The sequence below is a fragment of the Schistocerca cancellata genome, unplaced genomic scaffold (genome assembly GCF_023864275.1).
Source record: "Schistocerca cancellata isolate TAMUIC-IGC-003103 unplaced genomic scaffold, iqSchCanc2.1 HiC_scaffold_1148, whole genome shotgun sequence".
Taxonomy (NCBI): domain Eukaryota; kingdom Metazoa; phylum Arthropoda; class Insecta; order Orthoptera; family Acrididae; genus Schistocerca; species Schistocerca cancellata.
Window position 1 is genome coordinate 1268367 of NW_026047147.1, and position 27935 is coordinate 1296301.

The following is a 27935-nucleotide window of genomic DNA, read 5'->3' on the forward strand; positions in this document are numbered from 1 at the left end:
TTGGCAGATCTTGCCAGTTCCGCCGGCTTCCGTTCGGGTTGAGTGTCTCTTCTGCCGCTTTTAGACGCGCATTGGACACGTTTTTACCGGAGGCGCTCCGCAAAAGAATTACTTGCTACATCGATGATGTGTTAATCGCGGAAGAGTCGTGGGAAGAACATCACAAAGTGCTGGCGTCATTACTGGAAGCTCTGAGAAATAGAAATGTCAGTGTCAACATGGCCAAGTCTGAATTCGGAAGAAAGGAAATTCACTTCCTGGGCCATAAAGTCTCATCAGAAGGCAACGGTCCTGCCCCCGAGAAATTGCGAGCACTTTGGAAATATGCGACACCACGGACAAAGCGCAGGTTACGCGCCTTCCTTCGGTTAGTCAACTTCTACAAACGTTTTATTAATATAGAAAGTGTTACTACCACAAGACTGTGAAAAATAACAGGCAAAAGAACAACCTGGAATTGGGACAGTAAGGCACAAGAGCAGTTCGACGCCCTGAAAGGGGCATTGCTAAATGCGCCTATCCTGATTCACCCCGACTTGGGGAAGGAATTTGGCATGTCGTCCGATAGCTCGTGTGATGGCATAGCCGTCACCATTTCCCAAGAGGCAAACCAGGACGGAAATATTGTCACGCAAACGGTGGCTTTCGCAAGTCGCGTTTTAAACCAAGCCGAGAGAAACTACACGGTGACCGAACTGGAGGCCTTAGCCATTGTATGGGGGTTTACTAAGTTTCGGTACTACCTGTTTGGGCGAACTACTAAGGTGTATCCGGACCACAAGGCTTTGCAGTTTCTCATGACGGCGAAGCTTACGCACAACCGCCTACTGCGCTGGGCTCTGTATTTTCAAGAATTTTCATTCAAAATCTTCCATATTCCTGGCCCGCAAAACGTGGTAGCTGATGCCTTATCGCGAGGTCTGATTGGACTGACGTAAGGGAAAGATGACGAATTCAAGGAGAATAGGTTCGATGTAATGTACATGAGCCCAGTGACATTTGAAAACTATTCAAGAGCGGCGCTGAGTAGCATGACAAGAGAGCAAGACAGCGATGAGGCGTGGGGCGACATTAAGACTCAGCTGCAGGACGGTAGCGCCGGAGAGTGGCGTCGGTTTTACGCGCTAAGGAAGGGCGTGTTGTTTTGCAGAAGGGAAATCAACAGTGATAAATGGCTGGTCTGTGTGCCGGGAGAAATAATCAATAAATTAATATGGTATACACATCTCAGTTACAGCCACTTCGGGGCGCGGAAGTGCTTTATGCAGCTTCAGCATGGAGCGTAGAATGAAACGGGTATTGAGAACGTGTAAGTCTGCCAGAGAGCAAAGCACTCGACCCAGTGTTGTCGAGCACTCTTACACCCTATAATACGGAGTCGGCTAAAGGAATTAGGGGCGGTGGACCTGTTTGGGCCGGTCCCGCAGTCTAATCAGGGTTATAGATATGTTCTGGTTGCGGTGAAGTTAGTCTCCAAGTTTGTGACATTTACCCCATTGCGCTCTACGACCGGAAAAACAGTCGTGTCTGCTCTTAAGAGACATTTCCTAAGAGAGGTAGGAAGAGTGGAAAAACTAGTTTCGGATAATGGTCCACTATTCCGGTCGAGATGTAGGGTAAACACTCTGAGGCAGAAAGGGATAAAGCCGGTGTTCATTTCCCGCTGTTTTCCCGCCGGAAATCCCGCAGAAAGGGTGACAAAGGAAGTAGTAAAACTGTGCAGAGCCTACTGCCACAATAAGCTCCGTCAGTGGGACCAATATCTGGCAGACTTCCAAGGAATCCTGAGCGAAATTCCACATGGGACGACGAAGCTCAGTCCTACACTGGTCCTGAAGAATCAGTCACCTCCCAACAGAATTAGGGAACTGGTTGATTGGCCACCAGAAAGGCGACAACGACACAGAGTAGTAGTAGAGTTAGCAATTGCAAATATCAGGAAGGAGGCGTTAAGTAGAAAAAGGCGACAAAAGGGACGCGTTAGACAATTAGTACTGGAAATTGGCGATAACATTATAGTGAGGACTCATAGATTGTTCAAAAGACACCGGCATGTTAGCAGTAAGTTTTTCAACGTGTATTCAGGACCCTTTAGGGAACGCCATTGAAATCGAAACTGTCAGGTCTCGTAAGCCAAGACGCTTGCACCACATATCCAACATCAAAAAATAAATAGAGTAAGAACAAGGGACAGGAAGGTCATCCTGTACAGGCAACCATTTAGTTCAGTATAATCATAGAACTCCACAACATCTTGGGCAATGGATTTGGTACTCTTCTTGCTGTCCTTGCCTGGTCATAAGCTAGAAGCTAAGTGGGTAAAACGAGTGTCGAAGGAAGATATTCGTACGCTATGGTGGTGATTTGCTCTGGAGAAGCGAGGATCGCTCGGAAGGGAAACGAGAAGTGTTACGCTGGGAAAGGTAGACCTTTGCAAAGTATATTGATGGGGAAACGCGCCATAGATGCGCTTATGTGGTAGTAATGGCTCGCGCCGAGGTAGCAACGGGACCAATTGTCGGTTGCAAAAGGCACCGAATTTTTTTGTGTGGTTGTGGTATTTGTGTTTTAGTGTTGTGCAGAGACGCAGCGCTATGAAGTGTTACCGACTTATGCGGTGATGACTTTGAGAGACCCCGAGAGCGAGCTGAACTTGGTAAGGAGTATGTGACAGACCGTAGCAAGGATAATCAGACGGAGGCAAGTTAAGGTTCCTGGAGGTAAACCATCCAGAGGAATGAAGGCACGACTGAATGAAGAGGAAGCCCCAGAGAGGTAACAGGAGGGAGTACTGACTGCAGTCACAAATGACATCTTGACGTAAGATGATGACACTCTAGATACAAGATGTAAAGTAGTTGAATGAGGACAGCAGGAAAACTTCAAGCCATAAAGGGAAACAAACGTTCAGAACGATTGTATGACAGGTGATTTAAGTGGGCTTACGGGAACTGCTTTACCTTTAGTCCAGCCCATTCCACTAGTCATGGTGCTTGCAGGACAACAAAGGCAACCACTTTAAGGGAAGCTGGAGGTGCCTATGCTGGCCATGTTAAAATCACTAAGTTTGAGGAACATTTATGAATAAACTACCAAATAGAAAAATTTGAATTTTTTTTTACATATAGAGTGGTTTAGTATTACAGTTATGGCAGAGGGATTTTGGAGTATCTCTTCTAGTTTCCTTCCAATTATTTTTTTATTAATGACCCAAATTTTTTTTACAAATAATTGCTTTATAATTAAACTGAAATGAAACTACTGAACATATTGCCAAATGGCTGTGTTACAATGTAAGTTTGAACACTAGGAGTGCTGTATAAAAATTTCATCTCTCTAGCTTGAGTGGATTTTGAGAAAATGTTCCTTATATTCGAAAAATTCTAATTTACGGGAAATGGCTATCAAAGTTTCTCAATACATTCCTGTACTATAGGATGGATTATGAGGGTCTTCTTCTTCATCCTCCAAAAGCTTCCTGTTCTGTCTTCTTTTCTAGCCTGTTGTTCCATCATACTTTATATGCCTTTCTCTTCTTTCTGCTCCTCTTATCCTTTCTCTGTCAATATTTCTTAGTGCTCGTACAGTGTTCACCCCAGCTGTAAATCCTAATGCCTTCAGAACTTCACACTTCACACTGTTCCCTTGGTTGTAGGTTGCTATTGCATCATAAATACCAAAGTGCAGTGTTTTTATGCTTACAAACACCCTTTTAGGAATCACTTTCCAAATCAAATTGTTTACGCTCTCATTAGCATTCTGCGTCTTTCCGTGTAGACATTTGTGTAACACTTCTGGCTGTGCTAAGTCATGAAAAATTGGTTTTATTGCATTTATCACAGCCGCTGGCAAACCATGTTTGTGATCATAGTTCTTTTTTGCGTTATATTTGCACCAGGAATCTTTTGGGCACAGGCTGTGTTGAGGGTATTCATTGGAAGAGGCAGTATGAAGGAACAATGCCCACACTGCTTTTCGCATGTCACTAACATTACAAGTATTTTGCCTTATAGCATACCCACAGTATCTCTGTAGACGTTCAATCACCTCATCAGTAAGCCTGCCTCTCCCTCCTATTGTCTTTCCGTCACTGAGCTTACTCGAACCCAAAGTTTGTCTGAGCCTTCGAAGTTATGCACCCATACGCTTTTGCACATGCCCAATGCATTCCAACTTTTCAACTACAAATTGATTTCCATATGGTTTCAGTTCCTCTATAGTCTTGAAACCTTTGGAGTCACCATCACCAAGGTAGTATTTGCTAGAAGATGTCACAGGGCTATGGCCAGCCATGTGTTGCTTAGCAGAAGAACGCACTGTTTCAGTAATTGTAGTATTGCAACTTGGTATTAGTGTTAATTTTCTTTTCCCTACGTTCTTCCTCTTCTTATATACACGGTTACTAAAACGTGGCATCGTAACCAGAAAAACGCTTTACACAAGAAGTATAATACTACCAACAACAGGCGCAACACTGAACTAATTCGAAACGGTAAACAGCAAAGAGACGATGTTCCGCGCCCTTAGCGCTTCATTTGTCACAGAAAACAATGTAGCCAACCCTTGCACACTCGCTGTATGCGTGACAGGCCGAGAAAATCCCAAGCAGTTTGCCAGGAAGTCACGAGAGGGTGTTAGATCCATTCAGCGGCCGCCCATTTCCTCTGCAGGCGTGGGGGAAAATGGTAATAACTCCACTTCTAGGGCGAGTAGAACAATAATTCAAACTTTACATTAAAGAGGATAGTTCCAATTAATTTTCGGTAGCAAAAAAAAATCGTAATTTTTTGGATTTGACCATCTCCGGCTCCCCTTAACAGTGTGTTCACTGCCAATGGATGACTAGCTTGCCATCAGAATTTCGCAGGAGACAATGGCGCTGGGCGCAATAAAACTTAAGGAGACAGCGTGTGAGGAATGAGAGTCGGCAGAGTGTAATAGGCTACCCCCCAAGTTACTTTGGAAGAAAGCCCTTCCCGACGATAACCCCAGATTGTGTGCGTGTGACTTAAGAGTGGCGTGTGGCTACTGAAGTGTAGGAAGTGCCAGTGATAACCGACCTATCCAGAGAGCTAGCCCCTTCTTTCAAGTGTTTCTGTATCATACCACTCTAACCTCAAGAGAGAATCTTGTATCTTATTCATGTGAATATGTTGAGTAAGGCCCGCATCTCGTGGTCGTGCGGTAGCGTTCTCGCTTCCCACGCCCGGGTTCCCGGGTTCGATTCCCGGCGGGGTCAGGGATTTTCTCTGCCTCGTGATAGCTGGGTGTTGTGTGCAGTCCTTAGATTAGTTAGGTTTAAGTAGTTCTAAGTTCTAGGGGACTGATGACCATAGATGTTAAGTCCCATAGTGCTCAGAGCCATTTGAACCATTTTTTGTTGAGTAAGATGTATAAAGTGTTACTTGTCCTACGTTAGTCGTGTAATTGGTGTATCCTTCTTTGATGACTTCGTAGCAGATTCTGAGCAGAGAGGAAAAGGAGAGGACCATTGGCTTTGACATAAAGTATTATCTCTCAAGTTAGAAGTATAGTAAGGTGCATGTCGTTAGTCTGTCATCTACCAGCCTGAAACTGGGGATGTAAGATGGGGTAAATTTTCTGACCCAAAGCAAGATGTACGCCTAATGAGTTAATCAGAACCTAGGCCGACAATGTTTCTCTCAGTCCTGTCTGGCCAGAATTAAGTGTGTGTCATGACAAGGCGGCCATAAGCCTCAGTGTAGCAGAGATAAGATACTTGATTTTAACTGGACCTAAGACATGTGTAGAGGGATATTGTTTTGTGAGCTATTTGTGCCTATATAATTGTTCATAACATTGCTTTGATGGCCCACGTAGCTTTATTGCAATCAATAATGAGAATGCTTTATTAAGGGTTTAGTGATAGGCTAGCAGACTCAATAACTAATGAAACTTAAATTAGAGTTTTTATTAGCGTTTCTGATAAGACGAATAATAGAAAATGTTTTGTAGCCCCTGAAGGCGATATATTTTTATTAAGTGATTGTTTACTCATTTTTGATGTGTTGTTAAGCAGTAACTGCCACCCTTGCTATAAATGTTTCATCTCACAGTGTCTTGCCATAGCTAAGAGTGTTTCCATTATGTGTATTTATTTGTCTTTGTAATTACGTGAATATTTACTCATTTTAATATTTTGAACACTACTTCTGTGATGCCTATTGAGAACCACTAACTGCCCCCCTTATTATGAGTGTTCCAATTCACAGTGTGTTAAAACAATTAAGTGTGTTTCCACAATGTGTACCCATCTGTATTGTACAATTGTGATTAATTACTTAAGATGATATCGTTTCTAGAACCTTCAAGGATGCTCTGAATATTTGTTGCAATAATTCATTATGTTTGCATAATGTGTACCCATCTGTATTTAATAATTGAGATTAATTACCTGAGATGATGTCACTTATAGAACATTCACAATGCTGAGATTATTTGTTGCAATTGTCACCGTGTCAATGATACTATTTTGTGCGGTCTTGGCAGACTAACTGTCCAATGTTGTACTTTGAACAGTGGCTAGCATAGCATGTTAAAAATATATTTATATATATAAAACGGATTGGTGCAGCGTGGAGATTAGGGTCTCCTCCCCGTGGCATCAATTGAAAAATGTTCTGGACTGTCGCTCCATCGGAAAGACAGCCCCAAGTCCATTTTCTTCGAAGATACCAGAGTGTGATGAAACGGAACTTGTTGTACCGTTCCAATGTTTTATTAAATTGCTAGCACGCAGAAATTATTAGTTTCTTCTCTTGCAGGTAATACCTCAGCTGGTGTCCGAAAGGAGAGAATGGACTAAACAGGGTTATTTATTGAATTTTTTTCTGTTATGTACCACGTTTCCCATTTTCCTTTCGTTTGTGCGGCCTGGACGGTATAAATGAGTGAGTGTGTGAACTAGCAGAAAGCTTTAGGCACATATTGTAACACTGCATGAATGCTCGTTCTGGCTTAGGGTAGTACCAACCCCCCAAGCGTGAACAAGTGTAGCAGAGACCAAGTTTGCAGGTCAGGGCAAAGATGACACGTAGGTGCGCGTATTGGCTCTGTCAGGTTGGCGCGCCACCCCCACCACGTTTGTAAGCGGAACGGTTAGGCGAATTCGGTTGGAAGAGCGCTTGTTCCTGGGTCGTGGTGCCGGACAGACATGGAGACGCAGCTCTCGTCTTGGTAATGTTAACATAGGTATTAGATTGTCCTAAATCTGCTCTGTAATGAAGTCCAGATGTTGAAACCAGGTGCGAGATTACCACCGAACCCCATAAGAGGATGGATTTTCTTAATTTACTCGAATTTCAGTAGACCTTGCGTCAGTGCCTTGTTCAGGCAACGCACCATGTGCCTTAAGCTCACGGTCACGTTACTGCTCTGTGCTTAACGGAAATTCACTCATTCAATGTATTTTAATGTGCTCTTCCATTTACAGTAATATTTTTGGGATTTTTATTTATTTTCCATATGTTTTCTTTGTGAACTTGCTTTCGCGCCACGTGGTCGGTTGGAGCAACCGCCGCATTGATAAATTGTAGTTTCGGTCTGCAAATATATTGTACACTATGAATAATCATACGATAGTGAGCGAGTGTAAAATAGGAAGGAATAATTGTGTGGGTCAATATTTTTCTGGGTTTCTGTTGGCTACTGAAACTTGGCCATGTGGGTTGAACAGCACTGAAGTGATGTTTCTTCTGCACCCCCATAACGAGTTGATTTGTTGGCGATGTTGTGCGTTAGGTAAAATACTTGTGCCACTAGGAAAAGTATCGGATTTTAATGCCCACTGATTTGATTAAGATTTGCGAAATACTCTTCCACCCTGACCTAGTTTTGCTTGTATTGTCTTTGCGGAACTTTTTCTGAGTAATCTATAGTAACTGAATGTAATAACCGAGGGTTTAGGTGTAATTGTGCGGTTGTATAAAATTACATTGAAGCCAGGTCTGCGCTCATCTGTCCCATTTCATAATTACGTGGCGAAACTGAAGCATGTTAACTAGAGACCGGTTTTGATGATGTACATATCAAGAGAAACACGACTAGTTGTTGAAATACCATCGGTATTGCATAAATATCAATTAATCTCTACCCTCAACTGATTATTTACTCCTTCCATCATAAAGAATAGGTGGCAGTCAGTACCACAGTCGAATTGTGGGTCATGAAAGCAAATAAAAGCTATATATTGCCTATTAAGCCCTGTATAGGTGCCTTCTGTAGTGGTTGAAAAAATGCGTTATCCATTGCGTTCAAATTTCTACCGGTTCGTTAAAACCTTCCGCTAGAAATTATTAATACCCAGCAATAACTCGGAGGGGCCAGTAATTTCGTGGACCACACGAATTTAAGAAACCATTTACTGCAGACGGTAGCTTGCTGGAGCGGTAGGACGTGTCAAAAGCGACGGTAATCTACCTACTTAGGTGGACTTATACAACCACCAGTATTGGAAGGTTACGTTGCAATTTGTACTTACTTGTGTATTACTCGTACGTAAACTCATACTGGCCATTACTATGTACTTGGTTTTCATTTTAGCAATCCACTACCACCAATAAAGCGATGCATAAAAATGGATAAAAATACACACGAATGAAGAAACATGAAAAATGTACATAGAAACACGTATGTGCTCATTAGAGAGCCGTCTTCCCACTGGAAACTCATTTTATTGAATAACTTGCAAAAAAGAAAAATAGATACCTTTGGTTTCAATAGTATGAACAATTTATAGTACCTAAAACTGCTTTCGTAACATGAAATTTCATGTTCTACAACTTTGATTACGTTTTCCATTTGGAGTAGGCATTTTTGAGTTACAGGAGTTGAAGACGATTTTTTAGACAAGTTGCTAGAAATGCAGCCAGATGGCTACACCGATATTGGCATTTACGTAATAATTCGATACAAAATTTAATGCTCCTTCATTTTGCTAGTAGTGAAATTCTGAGTAGGACGCATTGTGACCGAGTAATAGGTGAAAACCCGAGAAAAGTACCCAAATTTTGTGGTTTTCTGTCCACAAAAATTGTTCTGAGGGTTTTGGAAGTCGAAAACTTGGATTCTACATGCTCTCAACTATATGCAAAAGATGAAAAAAATTAAATATTCTATCTCAGCTTTTGCAAGCAAGCAAAGAAACCACGTTACGGACTAATACAGTTGAAATTGCAGCAGAATAATGAAAAATTGGATTATTAAACTGACAACTAAGTGCAAGTCAGGTCAATAGTTTGTGAAACAGGCGTGTCTCAGTATAGAAATAAACTTGTAAATTTTTTACATGTACTGTTACAAAACCTACAGCAGTTCTAATTTCACAAGACATCTATGGTTCTCAATAATTACATTATTTAATTGAAAAAGTCTGGAGTCGCTTGAATATCGAGGCAGACATTGAATTTTACATATTAATCATATGCCAAAACACTCTCGTGCTATCATTTGCCAAAATCTTGTTTCGATATCTCAGACCATTAATGACGTACGAGGAAATTTTGAATATGTCGTTCTAGTTTTTCACTGACACACGAGTTCGTGATGGAGCGCTTTACATACATTCCATTATCTCGAGATTGGAAACAGACAGCGATATACTTCCAAGTTTAAAGAATGACTCAATATATTATCTACATTTAATACACAGCAACATGTCATCTGACACGAACCAAACACAGATTCATAGCGGTACCTATTTTTCACTGCAAACTAAGAATTTCTTGAATAGTTTACCTACTAGCGAAATATCACAATAAATATAACCATTAACGAAATGCTAGATGGTTCATCATGAAGCTGGCGAATTAAGCTATGAGATGCGCGAGAATGAGCATTTACTGCCGAATAGTTTCTTTAAAATCGTTTCAGAAAGATCGCAGATTGGCCGGCTTGAGCGGCAGTTAAGCGAGCCTGACTGGTTCTGCGCCGAGTAGGTCTGTACTGGCATTACACTGTGGTCACCTGCTCACCCGCCCAGCACACACTGGCAAACTGCACTTCCCTCCACTCGCTCTGTAGTGAAGTGTCGTGAGTCGCCACTTATTTTAAACGCACTTAAACTTCAGGTTTCCATAGTGTAAATTTACCACAGTTTTCAGTGATTACATTTCCATAAACGTAATAATTAAACAAAAGCGATATTTTGCCAACAAACTTTCTTTTAGAGAAATTGTTACAGGAAATCAGTCTTAGTACTGATTGTTTCGTATCCTACAGATAGAAAGAAATAAACAAGCATTTAGCGGTATAAATCATGTGTTTGGTGAAGAATCGTGTCTGTATGGTCATCACAACCCACTGTATCATATTAAAGTCGTCGGCAAACGTTTAGTTCTGAGTAATTAAGTGTAGAACATTATATCTGTACTTTAGATTTCTATATGTAGTGCCATAATTGCTGAAAGGTCACGTTTGATTTGATTTCATCTTTTGGTATATTTCAACATGCCAGGAAGGAGAAACTGCCAAGAGTAGGTGAGAGTCCTCGATTACAAAATGAGCAAAAAATGATATACTGGTTTAAGTCTTACTTCTGTCTAGATGAAAGTGTCTCTAACATTACTGTATCTGTTGAGTGAATTACTTCCTTCATCGACAACCGCCTGTCGAAATAAGCCACCCCATTCTCACGAAGTTCCAGAATTCCTGCAGATGTGCGTCAGTTCCTTCATCAATAGGGAATACATGCCATCACCTTCCTCCCTTTTTCCCAGCCTGGTTTGAACCCAACAATATCTGGCTTGTGCTCTTCATTATACTCCCCTAATCCTAAGAGTGACAAACACTGCCTGTCCAGTAGCTTGAAAAACAACTGCATCCTCCATGTGCATAATGCTGTAACAGTGCAGTTCAGACAAACGTATTCTTATGATTCCATATGTCATAACTTAAAACAAACAGATAAGCCCATAATTCAGAACAGAAATAATATAGTTCCATGATAGTTACATAAGTGAACAACAATTACTTAATAAATAATAACAAGAAATGCAAACAATTACTTAATAAATAGAAACTTCGAGTTCTCAGACATTTTTAATTTGAATGAACACCTTTACAAGAAATCAGACAGCCCACCTCAAGATTTGCACATAATTACCATCTAGTGTGAGTGCCTGGACTTACACTAGGACTATTCTGTCTGCATCATGTAATTAAGTGACGTTAACCAATGTGCAGTTCCAAACATGTACGTTTGGGGCTCTGCTGCATAGGCTTAGTACTACATGTTAGGTACATCATGTAATACAGGCTTAAAACCATACCACCTACAAGCGACGACTTCAAGCGACTACAAGTGGAAGACAGTTTTTGACAGTGTTGGTTTTCAGTGATGAAGCCACATTTTGTGTGTCTCGAAAGGTGAATCATTCAAACGACATTATAGAAGAATTTCGTGGTTCACCTAACATTAACGTCCTTTGAGCCATGTCCTCTTCAAAAGTTTACAGACTACTTTTCTTCCTGGAGAAAACTGTGACTGGTTTCGTGTTTCGCTTCAGGAAGCGATTAATAGCATTCAAAATACAATTACTTCATTAAACCTTTTGTTAATAATAGTTACAAGTAATGTACGTATTTACATTGAAAAGTCACAAGGAACTTGCTGTGGCATCACATTGGTTGCAAGTCACTCCTGCACCCCACAGCAGTTAAATAAGAGCAAATATTAAAGTTACTCTATAACGAATTTGGAATTATGCTTTGTGCAGGTGCACTTAAAGACACTCTAATACAATTCATTTGCATTGTCAAAAACTACACTTATTCTCTCTAATATCGTTCATTTCCTTTATTAAAAAGTATACTTGATCTGAAGTTATAACCGAGTGAGGTGGCGCAGTGGTTAGCACACTGGACTCGCATTCGGGAGGACGACGGTTCAATCCCGTCTCCAGCCATCCTGATTTAGGTTTTCCGTGATTTCCCTAAATCGTTTCAGGCAAATCCCGGGATGGTTCCTTTGAAAGGGCACGGCCGACCTCCTTCACAATCCTTCCCTAACCCGAGCTTGCGCTCCGTCTCTAATGACCTCGTTGTCGACGAGACATTAAACACTAACCACCACCACCACCACCACCATCGTAAGTTATACTGTCACCAGAAACTTCCTTACTTCCTTCCTCAAATCCACTAGGTCAGTGTCTAACGCTTTGTACTCCGTAATGGAGACATAGGGCAACTGTGTACACTCATATTTAAATCGCCATCACTTGGTGGCGAGTGTGCCACAGAGAATTTCACTCTTTTTGGAAACAATAAGGTCACTGACCAACAATTAGGATATACATTAAAACAAGAAGTGCACTTTTTTGCAAACATATTTACATAAGCATTACAATCCAAAACTATTCATTGTGTGATATTTTTTGAATCTCTTCAGGGTGGTGTGTTTCCACTATCATTTTACTCGAATTGTTCACAGATGAATCATTGTCACTATATAGACCTTTGTCATGGAAATCGTTGTTGTTCTAGTTTTCACTTTAAGATATCTGTAAAAGCTCTGCAATCTCTACCTCAGAAAGGAATGTATATGAAGAACTAGCCATTTCACACCTATTTGAACATGGTAATTATAACTTTTCTCTCAACATTATGGCTATAGTTCGACACTGAGTTGACACAGACTTCCCTCAATTGGAAGCAATCAGGTTCGAGAATGGCGCATGCAAGAGCTATGAAAAGCAATATTTGGAATATCGAGCGCCACTGGCCATTGGAGTGGGAAGGATTGAGAGGATTGAAGCTGCCAAACCTAAAATCCGAATATACTGCCAGTTCTGTATTTAGTTTCACCATTTGTAGAAATGAGTGCGCTAATGTGCAACTACAAATCACATTCCATTAATTATACAATAATACTTTCTTACTCAGACAGAAATCTTAAGTGTGCATCATATAATGGAACATCATAAACAGTATAAATTAACATTGACATGCCCACAACTGCAGTGGCCAAACGTTTCATTGCTAGCAACCCCAAATGTAGAAAGTTATATTGCTGTTAAAATACACACCATATAGTCGCAGTCAGGGCACATGCTGTTTGGAATAAAAGCACCCATGATGTTGTCAAAGTTACTTGGTACTCACCATTAATGAAATCATGCTCCACGTCTCTTTTTCTTTTTTTGCTTAAGTACGGTAACATTATTATTGTTATCAAACTTTCACAACTATCTCTCTGCATTTCAAAGAATATGTAGGATATTTTTCTAAATGCACATAAAATTAACTAGTACTTTCTTTAAGTAGGCTATAATATAACTTATTTGCCACTATACAGTTGCAACACAATGTTTAGAAGTCAGTCTTTATAAGTGCCAGTTGGACTGGCAGACACACCACTTCCTGTGGCTGTAGCACAACAAACAGTACTAAAACCGACACTTTTGGTAGAGATCTTTGGTATGGTGTAAAACTGAATCTGCATATTATCCTAATTTACTGCTATAAATATCAAAGCTACCAATACTGCATACTAGCTTCAGAATCACTGAAATCATAATGGCAATTGCTCGATTTACTTCTGACACTAATTAGTGTGGGTGAAGGAAAGTAGTGCCAAATTGTTAAAACGACTTTGTCTTTTATGACATAGTTAAAAGTGGCTTCACTTGAGTGATGCCACAGTAATCGGGGTGCTACAATTTCTGCATAGTTACACAGTTTCCTATATAGCATCAGTGTCAACTGAAATTATTTAGGCAGGTATTATGTAGTAGTACAGAGCGTGGCATTCGAATAATTAATTACACATGAAAGAAAATGCAAAGGATACCAAAACGGATTTCAGGCAGGAATAAAATGAAAATCACACATTCACCTTTAAAAGAATTACCATTGAAACCTGAAAATTGTTTTATAAATCATTTCTGAATTACAAAAACAAATTTAGAGTACTTCTTGAATCATGTATCAAGCTCCATTTAAAGATGAGGAACACAAAATTTGGATGCAAACCCAGTTTGCCTGAAACTGCAGGTGACAGATACTGGCATGTCAGCGTTATAGTGCCTCTACAGCATCCTCAAAAATACATGTTGGGGTACTTACATGAGATGCTGGATGATGTTTACAGGCGTAGCAATCATAATAAAATTTCTATCTGTGAAACAATTTCGAATAACAAGAACAAATGTTACATAGTTGTAGAGCTACATATTGGACACTATTTAAAAATCAGATACTCATATTAAAGATGCATTATAAGTTCGAGTAAAACTGCAAATAACACTTCGATATTTCACATGTGGCATTTACCTGTCATCTCCCCAATATTTATATCATGTCCCCAAATACAAATTTTTGGATTCTGGCATGTTCTGTTGGATGCTGATTGCTATGACCAGAAGACACATTTGAAAGCTAATATTTTTTCATCCTTGCACCCAATGTCAGTTAAAAATGACAAAACGTTAATGTTACTCTATAATAAATTTTGGAGCTATGCTTTGTTTAAGTGCACTATAATATAATCGAACATTGAATATCCATGTTGCTGTATTAAAAGCTAGAGTCAAGTTGAAAGTATATTGCCATCAGTAACCTTTGTTACTTCCTTTCTGAAATTCACTGGATAGATGCTCAAATGTATGTCGCCAGTACTATGATCTGAATACATTTTCCAATATTGCATTGATTTTCAACATTTGTAGAATTCAATGAACTGCAGTGAAACTACATATCGCCTTCCACTAATTACTCAATTACACATGCTTACACACAACCAGAGCCTACCCATGTACCAGATAGCACGGGTACGATACATTTCCACCACATATATTAACCATTTGTGCTCATATCTGCTATCTCAAAAACTTTGCCTATGAACAGCTTCGAAAGTAGGAAATTGATATATGCTTCTATTGAAATAATTTAACTAAAAACACACAGATCATGTTGTAAGAGTTGCTGCGTACTCATCTTGTACCCAACCTACAGAATGATACCACATTTCATATCTTCTTGTTGTCACACTGGCTAAGCAGAGTAACAACAGTATTTCTACCCAACTTTCGCAAATTATCACACCATATTTTAAAGAAAATACAGATTGTTTTTCTAACACAAAGAACAAACAAACACCATCCAAACAGGCCTTGAAGGTTCAATAGTACTGACTGGCTCCCGTGTCATCCTCTGTCCTTAGGCATCGTCAGATGTGGAAATGGAGGGGCATGTGGTGAATACATCATTCTCCCAGCCATTGTCAATTTCTGTGAGCAGCTTTTGTAAACACACAGAAAATAAAATAACGGGTTTCTGAAGTATAATTTTTTTCATGTAGTGCCAAACATTTTCAGAAAATCTGTACACACACCAGTCTTCTAAGATTTTAACAATTTGTTATGTTCATTGATTTAGACATAGTGATTAATTCTTATTTTAGCTTTTGGCACAACTAAATGACAACTGTAGACAGTTCCTGTTTACCTACATCTACATCTATGCTCTGTAAGGCAGCCTGAAGTCAATGACACAGGGTATGTCCAAATACCAGTTATTAGTGTTTCTTCCCATTTCATTCCCATGGAACATGGGAAGCATGACTGTTTGAATGCCTCTGCATGTGCTGTAATTATTGTAATCTTGCCCTCAGTGTACCTATGTGAGCTATGCATAAGGGGTTGTAATATATTCACAGAGTCATCATTCAAAGTCGGTTCATGACACTTTGTTAGTAGCCTTTCTCAGGATAGTTTATGTCTATCTTCAAATTGTGCAGTTCACCTTCTTCAGTATTTCTGTGAAACTCTCACAAAGATCAGACAAACCTGTGACCATTTGTGCTGCTGTTTTCTGTGTACTTTCAATATCCCCTGTTAGTCCTATCTGGTATGTGTCCCACACACTTGTCAGTATGCTAGAACCAATCACATGACTGATTTGTTACAATTTCCTTTGTAGACTGATTGGACTTCCCCAGTATTCTACCAATAAACTGTAGTCTACTCTCTGGTTTCCCAACGACTAAGCCATCTCATATCGCTACAAAGTGTTACACCCAGGTATTTTTATGGTTTGCCTATTCTAACTGTGACTCATTGGTATTATAGTCATAGGATATTACGCTTTTTCATGTTGAAGTGCACAGTTTTATGTTTCTGATCATTTAAAGCAAGTCGTCAGTTATTACATGCCTTTGAAATCTTATGACGATCTGACTGAAAATTTACACAGCTTCTTTCAGGCAGTACTTCATTATGGATACCTGCACCATCTGCAAAAAGTCTGAAGTTACTGTTAATATTGTCTGCAAGGTCATTAATATACGCTATGAACAGCAAGATCCTAACACACTTCCCTGGGGCACATGTGTATTACTACACGTAACGACGACTCTCAATCCAAATAACGTGCTGCACGCTCCCTACCAAAAATTCCTCAATCCAGTTGCAAAATTCAATTAATACCCCATACAAACGTACTTTTGATAACAAGCACAGGTGTGGTATTGAGTCAGATGCTTTTCGAAAATCAATAAATACTGCATCTACCTGACTGCCTTGATCCAAAGATTTTAGTATGTCATGTGAGAAAAGAATGAGTTGGATTTCACATGACTGGTATTTTCGGAATCGTTGCTGGCTGGCATGGAGGAGGTAATTCTGTTCGAGATACCTCATCCTGTTTGGGCTCAGAATATGTTCTAAGATTCTACAGTCTCAAGGATACTGGAGACTGTAATTTTGTGGTTCACTTCTACCACCCTCTTATAGATGGATGTATCCTATACTTTATTCCAACTACTAACCACCATGTTTTGTTTGAGGCATCTGCAACAGATTTTAGTTAGAAGTGGGGCTAACTCAGCTGTAAATTCGGTATAGAATCTGGCAGGGATTACATTGGGCCCTCGGGCTTTATTCAAGTATAACTATGTCAGTTGTTTATCAGCACCACTGACACTAGTACTTATTTCCCTCGTCTTTCCAGTGCTATGAGGAGTAAATTGGGGGATTTCTCCTGGGTTTTTCTTTGCAATGTAAAATCTGAAAACAAAGTTAAGCATTTCAGAATTTGCTTTGCTACTCTCTGTTTCAGTTCCTGTTTCATTCGCTAGGGACTGGACACTAACTTTTGTGCCACTAACAGCCTTTATGTACCACCAGAATTGCTTTGGGTTTTGTGAAATATTATTTGACAACAATGCCCGGCAATTCCCGTCCATCAGTACGTGAGGTCTGCCTGGTCTGGGTTCAGCTATGTTTATTCCTTCACAGCTCCACTTCAGAGTCACAGCATCGATATTCGACGTGAGCAGCTGACAGAACACTGCTACGGCAGCCATTGAAAGCCTCACAAATTGATCTCTTGACAGACAAATGCGTTTTATTCAGCAATTCTCTAGCTGCAGCTCTATGCTTTGTTTTACATCTATTACATGGTAGTCTCTGTTTGTTTAGCAGTTTCTTTACAGTAACTGTATACTGTAGACAGTGCCTACTATTATGAACTCTTCTATTGGGTACATATCTATCCAGTGCATGCTCAGCTATTCTTTTAAACTTGGGCCAGCGTTCCTCTACATGCTCCTGCCCTGTGCTTAAACTTTCAGTTCCTCAATGAGATACACACACACACACACACACACACACACACACACACACACACACACACACACACACACATATATATATATATATATATATATATATATATATATGCTTGTTTTAGTTATTCTTTGTACTCTGTTAAGCTGAATATTGCATATCACAGACACAATACTAGAAGGAAACATGATATCCACTATGAACAGCTAAATCTAAGTATGGTGCAGAAATGAGTCCATTTCAGTTGCTGTAAGATTTTTAATGCCCTCCCTTCAAGAATTAAGTGTTTGGTAGATGATGATCTCTTGTTCAAAAAACCTTAAGGCAGTTCCTATTGCAAGGATCATTTTATACAATAGAAGAGTCATTGAACTACAGTGTTTAACATTTCTTGTATTGTAAATTGCAAATGTATGCCCAAATTTGTATTTGTAATACCAAATATTTTTATTGCAAACATATATTTTGTAATATCTATTTCTCTGTAACACTTATTATTTTGTAATCTTTATCTGTCTCTAAAATGTATTTTTTGTAGTGGGACTTAAGTTACTGTTTACTGTTTTTGTATTGTAATCTCTGTCTATCTCTAAAATGTATTTTTTGTAGTGGGACCTAAGTTACTGTTTTCTGTTTTTGTTTTGTTTTGTGTATTACCATAAATTCTGGCCAAAAGCTTATAAAATTGGCAGATTCCATGTCTTGTGATAGTGTCACAACATGGGTCACTGGAACAACATATGAATTAAAAAATAATAATAAATAAAAAAAGTTATTGCTGTCACAACCATACCATGTTCACTGATGTGGACATCCTCAAAGAGGTCAGGTCTGTTTGTTGTTGCCATTAGAAACAATATATTTTCATCATGAAAGAGGTTCCTAACTGTCTGTTCTAGGTAGTTTTCAGAGAAGCCATTTAGTAATGTCTCACAGGGCGTCTTACCACACCCATCACTAACAAAACTGTAGTTTTTCCATTTGATTGTTGAATTACTAAAGTTCCCCCAATGAGTACAGTATGATTTGGAAACTTTCGTTCAAGCAAAACATTCTCACATGCAGCTTCAATTGCCATCATGGTGGCTTTGAGTTTTTTGTCTATTGCAACGAATTTCCCATTAGCCTATTCTTTCGATATACTCTTAAATTTTCCCCAGAAATCTCACTGCCATTATCTTCAGGCTCAGCCATCTATAATTTAAGCAACTTTTATGTCTGTATTTTTGGTGATGGTTCTTATACTTCCAGAAAAAGAACGTTCCCTACAGCTAAGGATCTGTAATAATGTTGCTAACAACAGGTCTTTAAACGTTTTTGGTACTCCAGAATGCGCATCACACACAAGGGATGGTGCTTTGAAATTCAGTCAAAAGGACGCAGCCAAATGACGCAATTCACTGGTGGGATTGGTAAGTGGAGTCACAAAGTAGAATGGAGTTGAACTTTATGTCACAAGATAAATGTTGCTTAATTTTTGCCATGTAACTGAAAACTGTGTCTTTACTCATTTAACTGTGGTGTCAGTCCAGTATTCCATCATCTGGGGTGTCATATTAGTGGCACATGTGCACTGGGCTTAAATCATGAACGAAGATTTACTACAAACTATTTCACGTACAGCACTAATAACTTAAGAAAATTCTCAGACATGCACTTTTGTTCATGTTGATATGCTGTGAAGATAGGGATGAGGGATTCTTTGAATGCTAAAATTGTATAAAGCATTGCTTTACTTAAATTTGTTTAAAATCTGGTAGATGGTTCCTTAAGACAGTATTAAGCTGACATATCATACATTCCACATTACACTTCAAGCCTTGAGAGTCTCTGTTTTCGTTAGTAGTATTATTTTTAAAATTTAGTAAGTACAGCATATATTTTTCGCAATATTGTTTTGGTTGAAGCTTTGTTACATAGCCGATTGGGTGAATAATGTTTTTTTTTTTTAAATTTGTGTGACCATAGTATCCATAAATACTGTGGAATTATTTGTAGATTTCGAAACCACACTTGCAACTATGAAAAAATTAATAAAAAACACATAGTTTCCCATACGACTTTCATGAAACAGCGAGGTGGCGCAGTTATAGCACAATGAACTCGCATTCCGGAGGAACACGGTTCAAACCCGAGTCCAGGTTTCCTGATTGGGTTTTCAGTGACTTCCCTAAATCGCTTCACGCAGATGCCAGGACAGTTCTTTTGAAAAGGCGCGGCCGACTTTTTTCAGCAACGGGACCGATGACCTCACTGTTTGGTGCCCTCCCCCAAATTAACCAACAAACGACTGTAATTTTTTTCCTAGCCGATATGCAGCTCTGATTCCAACAATGTTAAGGCCCGTCCACACGCAACGATCTGTCTGCGCAAATGTCTGCGCACATCATATCTGCGCAGACAGATCGTTGCGTGTGGACAGAAGATTTGCACCAACCTAAGGTGTGTGCAAACCTGGAAGTTGGAGTTGGAGGTTTGAGCGAAACCTCTCAATTCTGTGGGTTCAAACCACATCTGCGCAGACAAGTTGGAGCGTGTGGACAGGAGATCGCCGCAAATCTGGCACGAAACAGCTGTTTGCTCAGTCTAGTGTTTGTATTTGTGCGCATAGGGCATTAAAATGGCTGACACTCGTCAGTGTTCTCGAGAGTTTGTAAGTGAATTCATTGAAATATGTAGAAACCACCCATGTTTGTGGAAGATTAAAAGTAAAGAATATAGTGACCGAGACAAAAAGACAGCAGCATACAATGCTCTAATTGAAAAATTGCGGGCAGTTGACGCCTCGGCAAACAGAGAAACGGTAAAAAAAAAATATTCGTTGCGAACTGGCGAAATTATTTGCGGATGGATGTCGAAACTTATAATTATCTCTTAAAGCTTGTAACCCCTCACATTATGAGAAAAAATACTTGTATGAGAAGGGCAATTTCTCCTCATGCACGGCTGGCGGTAACATTAAGATTCCTAGCAACAGGAAGGAGCTACAAGGATTTGGAATTTTCAGCTGCAATATCGAAACAAGCGTTGAGTAAAATAATACCCAATACATGTGAAGCTATTTACGCTGTCCTGAAGGATGAGTTCATGAAGGCAAGCTAAGTAAATTAAGTCTGTCAGCGAACTGTTTACCGAAAAGAGTTATCCAAAGTTCAGAAATCTAGAAGATCTGGTGTAAGAGTAGATCAAATATACCAGCCAACGTTATGGTATTTTGATCTGCTTGGCTTTCTTAGTGATCAAGAAACGCCAAGACCAAGCAGGAGTACAATTGAAGATGAAATTGGAGTGTCAATGTGCCAGGAAATGGAACACGAGGTAATGTAAAACAAAACAGGTTCGCCCTGCAACTCTCGCAGTAAATGTACGTGAGAAAACTGCTTTCGCTTTAGCAACCACTGTCTACACCATTTTGACCGCCTTCTCTGTTTCCTGCGGTTGGTCTGAATGTTTTTTGCAACACAAGTTGCGAACACAGACCACAACAGAACTTCCTCCATTTCTATATTTCAAAATAACTGAATTAAATTTTTGACGTCTACGGGGAGCGTAGTCGCTTGCCACGGATTTTTCTTTTCTACACCGACAGATGGCGGGCGAGTAGTAGACTGGGGTTTGTGTCGTGTGAACACACCACATTTGCAGCGATCTTTTGCATGTACAGACATCTGCGCCAATGTCTGCGCAGACAGATCGTTGCGTGTGGACCGGGCTTTAGAACAACCTCCGTGGTAGGTTCTTTCTTCCGCATTGATTGACTTTGACCACAGCAGCAGATGACTGTAGAGTTTACTAGTTTAGTAGTTCTTGTCATGCGTTCGTACGTTATTGTGTTGCGTTTTCTGTGTAATATGTAAGTGATTTGATGGTGGAGACAGGAAATCACGGAAAGACACAGATTGAGTGTGGTACTAAGTCAATACTTAATTTTTATTATCATTACAGCTAATTGCCTCGAATGACATAGTTTGCCAATGCATTGTAATGATGCCACATTAACTGTTCGTACAATTATTGTATTAGTTTAATTTCATTTATTGGGCACATTTGAACGATAAGTTTGTACCACATTTAATTCTTGTATCATCTTTGGCGCTTGTGGTTATGGTTTGAGATAGCTTTAGAATTTCGTAAGTAATTATTTCTTCAGATTATTTGTATCAGAACCAAACACTTATTTTTAGTGAACTTGTGTTTCCGCATTGCGAGCAGGAGGTGACTAGTGTTTAGATAAACATATTAGCGCACATTACGTACCTGTGCTGTTCGACAATTACGAAAAATACCAGATCGACGCATGGGTATGTAATCTGCTTGGTGTTTTAGTTCTGTCCGATAAAATTGCTAAATGTTTCCCGTGATTTAGCAAAAGAACCGCCAGAAATTTTGATGTGTTGTCTGTAATTACCGGAAAAGTGTCTATATGCTGTGGTGGTTAGAGAAAGTGAAGGTTAATGTGGAATACTTTGTCATGGACGAAAAAAGGCCCTCATGAAGTTCACACACACGCTGCATTCATATTGTTATATTTACTTGTGTTGTGCATGCGAAGTTCGGTAACAATATTCGTGGAGAAAGGAATAGGGACAGTAAGAGTTTATTGTAATCTGATCTGTAGTTCGCCCGGGTTGTTGCGACAACTGCCGATACATCAGATTCGTTAGCACACGTTAATACAGAGTATCAGGGATTGGTTATGTTGGTATGAAAGAGAATGCTGTTGAGGGAATTCATTGTGTTGCGTTTTCCATGGATTTTCAATGTGCCTATGTGCTCCGTAGTTTAGTAAATAGTGTTCAACTGCTGTTTGTAGTAATGTGCACGTTTCAATCTATGGAAGGATATGGAAATATAATTGACTCTGTAAGGCCTAATGGGTATGTGTAATTGCCACCGACGATAGCATCCCAAAACCACAGAACATCGTCATGGGACGCTTACGAGAAAATAAATTCACTAAGTCTTGTTAGAGGAATTTAATCGTTAAATCTTGACAGTCAAGAATCATTTATTTTTCTATGCAACGTGCAGGCAGCAGTGTGTGTTTTTTAGTGACTGGGTAAGGTTTGCAGCATTGCTCTATATTGAGTTGATAACGTTGAATATAGATAACTGTATAAGGAAACAGTTGTTAAAAATACATACTAAACTGACTCAAAAAAAGCAAGTTCTGTCTCTATGGGTGGATTTTCATGTTCTGCTTTCCTGAATACCATGAGCAAATATGGGTTTATAGATTGATTGAAAGTTCAGCCAATATGATTGAGAAATAATTCTTTTCTGTTCTTGCATATGTTGTTAAGAACATAATTATAAACCTCTTACATTATTCTATATATTAAGGAATTTGCAGGATACATTGACAGGCTTCGATACAGCTCGAGACTCATTTTAATCTTTTATTCTTCATACGTAAAATTGTCTACAGTAAATAGATTTGTCTGGTAAATTCACTTTGTCTTAGTTGCTTCACATGACAGTTAGAAATTTATGTGGAAAAAGAAAGATAAGTCAGCTACCATATTCAGGATAAGACTGATTACCACAGCCAAATGCTACTAAGGAACAGCAGTAACTGAAAGTCATTTGTTTCCATTGTGTGGGGGTTTTTGTTTTCTCTCAAATTGAGTTTTGTTTTCCTTTAATGACACTGAGGCTTCAGAGTCCTCATAACCAGCAAGTTGTCAATCAGTTCATTTTGTCAGGTTCTTTGTCCCTCAGTCATTTTTAAATTTTTCATATGCATAGACTCATTTGCTGCAGCCAGAAAATACTGCCTGTGCACTATGTTGAATAGTGACACTGTAAACATATCACTTTTGCTTTCTTGTTTTTCAGTGGCTTAGGAGGGCAATCATGGACTGCAAGGGAGCTAGTTGGGTGAAAAAAGAGAAGAATGAAATATATGCTGAACCAGAATCCTTGGTAAATAGCTTCTTGTATTTTTTACCATTGTTTCATTAATTTCTTTGTGCAATGTGGTGTGTAAACAAGCAGATTACATGTCCTGTTTGTCAGATGAAAAATTTGGTATTGGCTGTTGGTTTTGCTTCTTGACCAAACGAAGTTGACTGTTGGCTGTGAAACATATTTGCAATGGATTGGTGTCTTGTAGTATATGATGCTGCTCTCTAATATTTAATGTTTCAAAATTTCTGCAGCTTATTGTTAGTGTGATGTTGGCATCCCAGTAGTCAATGATCACATGTTTGCTGTCTACCAAGAAATTGTCAAATGTTCTTGAGTTGTGACGTTAGCAATCACTTGTTACAAATTAATTTCCTGCTTTGAGATTTAGTTCGGTGTGTTGTTAATGTCTAGATTGCTTCCTTCTTTAGAAAGAGGTATTATTAATGGATATGATAAAGTAATATATGAATGGACTCCACTAGCTAGAGTGCAGATGATTTAGCTACTACTGTCGATCAGTTGTATGGTTTACTGGACGAATTGATCATACGCTATATTTGTGGTCAATTTTTAAGTTAGCCAGAGTTGCTTTCTCAGACAAGAGGGATATATATGTGGATTTATTGCAAAGACAATATTTGGCAGTCTATTCGTCATGGTGCCTGATGGAGAAATCTAAACTCATGACCTAAAAAATTTTTTTCCTCGTGTATAATTTTTACTATTGTTCATCTAATTGGTTTTATATCCTCAAAGTTATTGTTAGCAATATTACCATTCTTGGTCTGTTTTTATTTTCTCAGTAGGTATTCAGAATCTATTAAGTATTGGGAAGTGGTAGGGGACCAAGAGTTGTTGATGAAATCCTTTGAGGAGCTTAAATACTATTAAATGAAAGAGCAGTTGTAGTGTAACGTACAACCCTAAAAAGGAAATGGTGGTAATGCTGATACTAACAGGAAAAAAGGAGTGTTAAAGTTTTAACTACAGAATGTTGGAATGTTTGCAGTGCTCTTTAACGAGTAGGTCTTAACATTACCACTCTAAATATTTAGTATCAAATAAATTACTTAAATGTTAATATAATCACAGAGTTAAACTGTGCGGCCTCAAGTATGGCCCGTCTGTAACATACTACATACGCTTAAAGGTAATTATAGCAGAATGTCACTGTCAGCTTCAGGCAAATTAAAACATGATGAAGTTACTGTTACAGCTCACTCCTTGATTCAATTTTTCTGAGATTAGCAGGATTTTGAATTTTCCAGTGTGTGGCCATCAACATTTTATGGAAAGTTCATTCCTCATCGAGCTTGTTTTGAAAATATATCATTCGTTTCTTTCTTCATCAAAGTGCTGTAATTTGTTTTATGTAGCTAGATCAAAACACTCCTGTGATATCGTAAAGATGTCATTTGCTCTGAATCGTTCATCTTGACAGTTTCTCTAGAAGCAGTGAAAACACAAATGTACACTCGCGCTAGATATTGTCATGTTATAAAAGTAGCCTTGTCAGGTTTTTGTTAGTGTCAGCTGCCAAAGTCTGTGTCAAGTAGGACCTTCCTCCCCCTCCCCCCCCCCCCTCCCCCAAAAGAAACCTTTGTGATTCGAATTCCTCACTTACCTTTCTTTCTATGAACTTGGTGTGTGTAGTGTCGTGCTGACATTCAGGATGTTCATTCTTCTAGTGATATTGTAGTTCGTGCATTGATATCAAAATGTCAGCAGTTGGTAAAGGCAAGTAGTTTTAGATATAGCACACATGCCTTTGCAGTACCAATCTTATCACTTCTTTTTGGAACAACTACGGAAGTGAGGACTATATTGCACCTTCATATCATGTGTTACATCTGTATTGTAAATGTATCTGTTTTTCCATTAGCTCAAAGCTGTGTAACTGAGCAATTGCTGTTCAAGCTTTTCATGTGAGGTTGTATCTGAACTGGTCCAATGGTGACAAGCAAAACTCAGATGCCTCAGTTGTGTTTTCCAAAGAACAGAGAAATTAAAATCAAACATGGGAAATGTCAGGATAGAGTAATGATATACACAGTATGCGTTCCAACTCAACACATTGAGGAGACCTTAGGTTGCAGGTAGGTAGAATGAATTGACTGCTAAATATTTAAGCTTTTGGACAAAGTAATTCACATGAAATACAGAACAACACTAGGCCATGAACACATCTAATGTGAGTAGAAATCTGTTGGAGTGAGAGGTAAAGAGGAGCTGAGGGGTGGGAAGTGAGGGATAGCAGGGTAGGGGTGGAGGTGATGCTGTGCTGCCTGTGGTATTGGTCAAGGACATGGGGTGACAGAATAGGGCTGCTAGGTGGAGTGTTGGGAGGCTGTGTGGGGCATGGGGGGGGGGGGGGGGAGTTGTGGGATAGGTGTGTGCAGTGCTAGAATGAGAGCAGGGTAGGGAATAGGTGGGGTGGAGCATACAGACTAGTGAACGTTGAGGCTTATGGGGATGACATACGTTGTACGAAGAGTTTCCATTTGCACAATTTAGAAAAGCTTGTTATGTGTGTGCGTTTTTTTTAATGTGCTCCCAAAGATGGAATCTTTGCTCATCTTCAACCTACCCTGCCACAAAAGACACCAATCATTTCCTTCACTGAGCTCCACAGTTCCTGCTCCTTTACCATTTGGCACCCTGCTCATCATTGTCAGTGCTATCACCCTCTATGATTACATCCCCCAACACCCATGGCTTTCTGTTACTGAACAGTACCTTTCCAAGTGTCTGACTCTGTCCTAACCTACAGCCCCTTCCTGGTCGCCATGACCAACTAGATTCTCACCCACAATTCTCCATTGAAGGCACCGCCTACAAACAAATCTACAGCACATCAAAGGGCATTTGTGTGGCACCATGTTCTGCCAGTTCATTCATATGCCACCTACAGGATTCCTTTCTAACCACCCAGAATCACAAACCCTTCACCAGAATAAGATTCGTTGATGACATTTTTATGATCTTCTTGGTTTGTTTATTGAACCTGATCTGATTAGGTCCATCAGGCCCTGTATTAAATTGGACCACGGTTTCACAAATACTGTACCCTTTTTGTATCATATTTTCCTGAAACTAAGTTTTAATATGACAAATAGTATTACAATGATTTGGGTGTCTCAATCAGCAATGTCAGTGAATAATACTAAGAACTAAAAGTTAATACTGGCAGTACTTCTACTACTGCAGTTGATACCACTAGTGGTGCTAGTAGTGGTGATGAAAGAATTTGAAGGAGTGCAAGGTAGATTTTTTCTGGTACAGTGTGTTATGGGGAAAGGAAATGTAAGGAGACTCCACCAGCTAAGAATATTGGGAAACAAAGTGGTTGCAAGGAATATACTAAGGGTCACACTGAGGCCTGCACAGCCTAAAATTTCCTTTAGAGCGTTGTCCCAGAAACAGATCTCCCATGCCGTGTCTTGTCAGTCACAAATACAGAAGTGTCCAATTCCACCCATCTACTATGATCCATGACGTCACAAATATGGCAGAAGCAACCATACACTAAGACTCCAATATGCAGCCTATGATGTCATTACGTAAACATGACCACTAACACGAAAATACAATTAAAAACACACACACACACACACACACACACACACACACACACACACACACACACACACACACACACACCCTCCCAGTGCACTGTGCACTCATTATTTTCCCTTTCTCATTTTCTCTCCTCCCCTTCCCCTCCCACAATACACATTATCTTCCCCCCATCCCTCCGCCCACCTTTACATTGCTATCCCTCTCTCCCTGCCCGTGCCGCCTCATACCTCACAACCCACCCTAACAGATTGTTGCTCATGCCAAAAGCAGATGATCATGTCTCCGTTCTTGGAGACAGTGTGTGTGTGTGTGTGTGTGTGTGTGTGTGTGTGTGTGTGTGTGTGTGTGTGTGTGTGTGTGTGTTTTTCTATTTCAGAAGAAGGGCTTTGTCCAGAATTTCAATTTTTAACACTCTTTCATGGTACATGTCTGTGAGTCAGTATAGAAAGTAAACGTGCCAAATTTCATGTTGATGGGAAAGTGAACTGGGAAAAACACAACAACCAAATCTGGAAGAAAAGCCCTCAAGATTGTTGTACCTTATGTGTAAACTGAGAGTAGTGTTTGGTTGTAACACACTCTGTATGTCATATTTTGGTTCCTTTGTCAGATACATGTTTATTGCGCTGATATCAGTGGCATAAAAAATCTGTGGAATATGCTAGGCAGAACATATAGTGGTGCCTGTATTTGTTTACCAGGCTTAGAATACTAATAGTTTTGATATCTCTAAGACTCTGCTGTTGGCATCAGGAAGAATGGTAAATAATGTGTTGCCAGGACACAGTTTACAAACAAGATACTGTAAGTAATGCAAACGTCGACATCCCAAGGCATGGGCTAGCAAGAACAGGAAACTCTCAC

The 27935-nt window shown here is 39.6% G+C and overlaps 2 protein-coding genes across 3 annotated transcripts in view; one reads left to right on the top strand and one right to left on the bottom strand.

Moving 5' to 3' along the window:
• Window positions 1–27935, bottom strand: part of LOC126159884 (uncharacterized) — a 533313-nt gene that overhangs the window by 120850 nt on the left and 384528 nt on the right. The window lies entirely within an intron of this gene.
• LOC126159885 (uncharacterized) overlaps window positions 21370–27935 on the top strand; it is a 502155-nt gene continuing 495589 nt past the window's right edge. The window contains exons 1-2 of one of the 2 annotated variants that reach the window (XM_049916694.1): window positions 21370–21490; window positions 23421–23507. The gene's annotated coding sequence lies outside the window, so the exon portion shown is untranslated. Of the gene's footprint in view, window positions 21491–23206; window positions 23508–27935 lie in introns of those variants that run through there. The other variant, XM_049916695.1, reaches the window with a different exon arrangement.